The 6,194-nt window shown below is 39.7% G+C and overlaps 1 pseudogene; it reads right to left on the bottom strand.

Moving 5' to 3' along the window:
- Positions 1-1,964: 1,964 nt before the first annotated feature.
- LOC148777548 (tetratricopeptide repeat protein 39A pseudogene) lies at positions 1,965-4,197 on the bottom strand (annotated as a pseudogene).
- Positions 4,198-6,194: the final 1,997 nt, after the last annotated feature.

Here is a 6,194-nt window from a genome sequence, read left to right as displayed (position 1 = left end):
CCATTAAAGAACATGTTTATGTATGTGTATGTATGTATATATATATATATGGCACTTTTACATATAATGACACTTTTTTATATATATTATATATAGGCACTTTTCTATACTCATATTTCTATATGATTGTGTGTGTATCAGTCATTCAGTCATGTCTGACTTTTTGCAACCCCATGGACTGTAGCCTGCCAGGCTCCGCTGTCCATGGAATTCTCTAGGCAAGAACACTGGAGTGGGTTGCCATTTCCTTCTCCAGGGGATCGTTCTTGCCCAAGGATCAAACCCAGTTCTCCTGTATTGCAGGCAGATTCTTTACCATTTGAGCCATCAGGGAAGCCCTGTGGAATCCAATCTAATGATTAGATCTGAAAAATTATTCACATTAAGAAACACAAGTTTAAGAACGGTGAGCTTAGTATGCTGTATTGGTGTTTTTCTTTCTGGCTTACTTCACTCACGCATATGTATGGAATTTAGAAAGATGGTAACGATAACCCTGTATCAGTTCAGTTCAGTTCAGTTCAGTCGCTCAGTCATGTCCGACTCTCCGTGACCCCATGAATCACAGCACGCCACGCCTCCCTGTCCAGATAACCCTGTATAGGAGACAGCAAAAGAGACAGATGTATAGAACAGTCTTTTGGACTCTGTGGGAGAGGACGAGGGTGGGATGATTTGGGAGAATGGCATTGAAACATGTATATTATCATATGTGAAACAAATCGCCAGTCCAGGTTCGATGTATGATACAGGGTGCTTGGGGCTGGTGTACTGGGATGAACCAGAGGGATGGGATGGGGAGGGAGGTGGTGGAGCCGATCAAGATGGTGAACACATGTACACCTGGGGCAGATTCATGTCAATATATGGCAAAACCAATACAATACTGTAATTAGCCTCCAATTAAAATAAATTTAAAAAAAAAGAACGGTGAGCTTTTATGAACACTGAGACGTTAAAAACTGTGCCCATTTTCCAATCTTGTAAAAGTAGAAAGTAATATAAAAGCCAATACAATGAAGCATGTTTATGGAATGGTAAAAATACCAATGCATATTACAGAGAAAGTACCAATGTATAATAGAAAAATAGTACTATGTAATAATTCTGATACCAATTATCTCAGGAATATAGTGAATTTCTATACCATCTGAAGCAAATGCTTTTGAATGAACTACTTGACTAGACATCTAATATTCATATTTGTATATTTACATGAAAACTTGATACTTAAAATGAGGTAGAGTGGGGGAAAATCTCATTGACTTTCTTCTCTAAACCTAATCAAACTACTGACAGGAAATCAGAATACTGGTCTAAAAACCATTCAATAGAAGAGACAATGGTTTGAAACCAAAGCAGAACAAAAAGTGACAAATTTCATAACTCCTACATAAAAATTTTGCTCTGACAATTTAATTACCTGACTATATCAACTGTTATTTATTGGGTACTTACTGTATAACAGAGACTTTGCTGGGCATTGTGTGGCTTACAGTGGCATTGTATTCACAGTCCCTTCTACCAAGAAATTTACAGCCATGTTGAAAAATAAAAGACATTTATAAATGTCAAGGATTTAAAATTAGAAGAAAGTTAGTGACCATCTGTAAAAATTATTTTCAGGAGTCTCAAAATATTAAATAGATTCTTAACTACTATCAGAGTTGGGCTTAATTTTATATGAGTTGGTCTTATCTTAATTTTCATTAAGAACATTTAAAAATAAAATATGAGTTAAAAATATTAATAATACTAAAAATAACAATAAGCTAACTATTCCAAGGTGACACATGATTAACTCATAAGGTAATAATATGGAGAATCAGTGCTGTTCATTTAGGAAAGGAAAACATAATAAAAAATATTTTAGTATGCTAGACTTGGGTCATTTTGAATTGGATGAAATATCATATTCTACCTTTCTTTTTTTTTTTTTTTTTACAAAGGGGCTGTAAGAAGTAAGGTAGTGGGATTGTGTGAAACCTCTGTGTTTAGCCCTCAGAAATGAAGCCTGAGGTCCAGATCCTCTTTTGGGTCCTTCCAGCCCTGGAAGCTGAGACTTCGCTGAAGTCTAACAATGATTTACATACAGGTGGTTGGTTGGTGGTTTTTTTTTTCCCCAAAGCCAACTTTGATTCCATCAGTGTATTTCTAAGGAAAATGTAAACTGTTCATACATTCTCTTAACATCACAGTGAAAAACAAGTACCCGTATGTGTGACAGGGCAGGCAGGGAGCTCCACCTGCTCTGGCCTTGACAAAAGCCCTTGGCCGCACTGATGAACATGCTGGCTTCTCTTCTGCAGACACCTATGTCGTGCTGTCCCAGTGGAGCACCGGTGGGCCCCAAAGGCAGGGCAGGGGGAGGGGTTCTTTTTGAAATGTTTCCAGGAGCTCTGTCCAGCTGATTCTGTCTTCCAACCTGGGACTGCTGCACAAAACTACAAGGACACTGATGAGACCATAGATCTGTTGCCCTTTTCTAGGGAAGACTTGGCTTGGAGTGTGGCTGCCTGGATTCGAAAATGTGTCCTGGATTCCATGGAATAATTCTTGTAGTTTTGCTTGGCAGTTTCCAAGAGTTTGACAGCCTCTTCGTTTCTGCCTTGCTCCATAAACAGCAGGGCCAGCTCCAGCAGGGCATTTGGGATCAAGTAGTGATCATATTTAATCCTCTTTTCATTGGCAGAGATGCTCCTGAAATTCTCCTCAGCCTCCTGGACACGGCCCAGATATTTCAGACACAGGCCTTTCAGCAGCTTCACCAAGCACTCATCATCCACTGAGTACTCATTCTCTGGGCCCTTTTCCAGCATCTCTTCAGCCTTGATGATAATCTCAAGGATCCCGTCTGTGAGTTCCGGCTGCTTCCCAATCACAGCGTAGCCATTCCAAATGTACATCATTTCCAGAGCAGGGACAGGCAATGAGACAGGTTTAGGGGAGAGGTAGCGTCTGGACTTCCGGATGGCAAACTTCTCTGTGGGTAGAGATTTCCCAGCAATCTTGAGTTTCAGGCCTGGCACAGCTCTAAACAACTCCACTTCGTCATCTCCGAACGGTTTGTAGTCCTCCTTCCCAAACATGCTGAGGTAGGCGGCCTTCATGTAGATATAGGTGGCCTTGGACCAGGAGTTCTCCTTGCTGAGCAGGTCCGCGTAGAAGTAGGCCATCGTCCACTGGCCCTTGTAGGTGAAGCACCACATCAACTCCCAGTAGCACATGTGGTGGAACTGCTTCCAGTGCTGCTGGACCTCACAGCACTCCTCAAACTGCTGGATGGCCGCATCGACATTGCCTTTAATGACTTCAATCCGCCCCGCAAAGAACAGGAAGATGGCGCCCTTAGGGTATCGCTTCAGGTAGGGTCTCAAGAGCTTCTCTGCCTCCTCGATGTTGACATTCCCGGTGCCAAGCACGAAGGTGAGGAAGGTGTGGTAGCAGAGCAGCAGCATAACGCAGAGCACGGCGCGGAAGCTGTGCCCTGACGCCCCCTCCTCTAGCTGCAGCAGCCCGTAGTCCTTGTTTCCTGAAAACCCTACGAACTCGAGCAGCCGCAGGATCCTGGTAGGAAGCATGGACAGCGTCAGGTTGAAGGCTCCCACGCCGAGCTTCACCCCTCCTTCAAAGTGCCTGTGGCTCTCCCCCCTGCAGTACTGGGAGGACTGCACCAGGCTGTCCAGCTCCTTGTAGGTCTGGTAGCTGTTTCGAACTTTGATGCCGCCCTTGATGAAGCTCACCATGTTCTCGTCCTGCAGGAAGGTCAGGGCCGCTCTCTGCAGCAGGCACTCTGCATAGCAGACCTCCGCGTGGATTTCCTCTTCTGTGAACTGGTCCATAGTGGGGCGGTGCACCAGGCTACTGAAGGAATCTGTTACAGAGGACTTCTTCCTGTGCCTCTGACAGAGCGACTGCGCCTCCTTCATCATGTTGCCAGCAAGTAGGATGTCCTGGGGGTCAAATGTCATCATAGCCTGCATCTCCAGGATGGTGGCATAACTCAGCGAGTGGTACATGCTTTCCTTGGTTCTGGGCTTGAGGTAGTTGAGTGCTTCTGAGAACTGGTTGGTAAGGAAGAGATCAAGGGCAGTCATGCACTGGTCCAGGGCCTCATGGAGGCTGCTCACAGGAGTCCCCGCAGGTAGGGCGCCCGGGCCGCCGGCCGTGGTCATGGCCGAGGGGGGCGGGCAGCGTGCCCCCCATATTCTACCTTTCAAATTCATTACTGTTTATTGTTAAATTATGAATAAAACTTAAATGGAAAATTAAATCAACTAATAAAATGGAACTGAAGATAAATAATTTATCATTAAATCAGTTAGTCTAACTTATATCAAGAAAACATAGAGTTATGGGCATATAAAAATTTTGTGAAACAGTATTTTAAACAATCTTTCACACACACACAAGCAAACATCCCCATTCAGGGGTGTATGCTTTTATCACAAAGAGTTAAGCCATAAGCCTAGTCCAGATACCTTGTACTTCTATGTAGTTGTTATATACATTATTTGGTATTTAAGTAGCACATTTTGTAATGAATGCAATGTGTTCATTAAACTGTGTTCATTTTTTGAGAAGCAGATTCCATTTTTGGAAGATTTTTGCAAAGCTCACAATCTTGTTAGGCATCTGGAGAGAGTGACTCACAGAGAAATTGAAGAATATGAGAGAAATATTACTAAACATTCTGTCTCACTGGGGTCAGAACTTTTTCCTAATCTACAGAGTATATACCAAACAGATGGAGTGTGAAAACAAATCTGTGCTGTGGGTGGCCTTATCTTTACAGCTAAAACAATCCATATATACCCACAAAAAGTATGTCTCCAATAAGTCCTCTGAAAAAAACTATTTCAGAGATTTTGTTCAGAATATTTGTCTAATTTCTAATTATCAACAACTGTTCAGAATATGTAATTTCTGGAAAGTAACTATTATCATTAAAAAAGAAAATAATGGCCAAATATTCAGCCTTATTTATATTATTAAAAATATACCATCATCTAAATGCTCAACATCGGAATAGCTAAGATATTTATGTTTCATGAAATTAATAGACTTAACCAACTATAAAAGTTGGGTTGTGTAGAAAATGGAATAGTGTTTACCGTGTAATATTAGGTGGGAGGAGTATATATACTATTTTACGTATATTGTGATTATAACTGTGAAAGATGTGCGTAGAATTATAATAAAGCTAGAACTTATTTTTAAAAAAGAAACTGTTGGTTTTAGTATAATTTTTTTCTTTAAAAATATAGTTTATGTTGCCATAGCCTTCTCTGTACTATAATCAAAGCTACAGGTAAATTCTATTTTTTTTTTACTTTTAAAAGCAGTGGGTTTTTTTCTCAGCTCCTCTGTTATTTTTCTGATCACAGCTCTTATACCATAATTGAGCTGACCTAAGTAAAGTGAATAACATGTGAGTGGATTGTAAACCTGTTAACTCTTTGATTTCCAGCTGGACTATTGTTTATTGAGTTATCATTGTCAAGAACTCTAATGCAATAGAATGTTTTCAAAGACTGATACAAATAATTAAAAATACTTAATGCCTCAAGAAATGTCCTTATAGTTTGCAAAAAGCAGTTACTGGAAAAAAAACAGATCTCATATGAATTTTTAATTATAATACTGATAAAATGTTCCAAGCAAATGTCATCTAATAATTTATTTAGTGAGAAATGTTTGCAAAATTCTGCAATAGGCATTAGGAAGAATGAGAAATAATAATATCAAACTTCTATATGAATTTAATTTTGAACAATATTAATAAGTAAAGCCAAATTTTTGTTTGTTTTTCAAACAACTTTTTTTTCAAAAGTGTCAAGGAAATGATACCTGAAGTGCTTATTTGTCTCGTATAAATGTATAAATGGATTGTTATGCACTTAAGCCAATATTGGAATATAGATCAGTACTTTTTATGCTAGAATATTCACGCTTCCTCTCAAAAAAAAAACAGAAACTGTAGTCTAAATTCCATGAATATTTTATGTTGCACAGCAAAAAATACTTTAGAAATATAAATTACTAACAGTTGATCATAAAACAGGGAAGCTGATATATCAAATAGACCTAATCTAATCAAATGGGCCCTTAAAAATACACACCTTTCTGTGGCTAGTAGTAGAAGGTAAATGAGAGAATAGAAGCACAGTGCTCAGTCATTAAGTTGTGTCCAA

This window comes from Moschus berezovskii, chromosome 6 (assembly GCF_049115385.1).
Source record: "Moschus berezovskii isolate FMDL1 chromosome 6, NW_MosBer_1.0, whole genome shotgun sequence".
NCBI classification, from domain to species: domain Eukaryota; kingdom Metazoa; phylum Chordata; class Mammalia; order Artiodactyla; family Moschidae; genus Moschus; species Moschus berezovskii.
The sequence above is the reverse complement of the archived record's forward strand: the minus strand, read 5'-3'. Positions and strand labels throughout refer to the sequence as shown.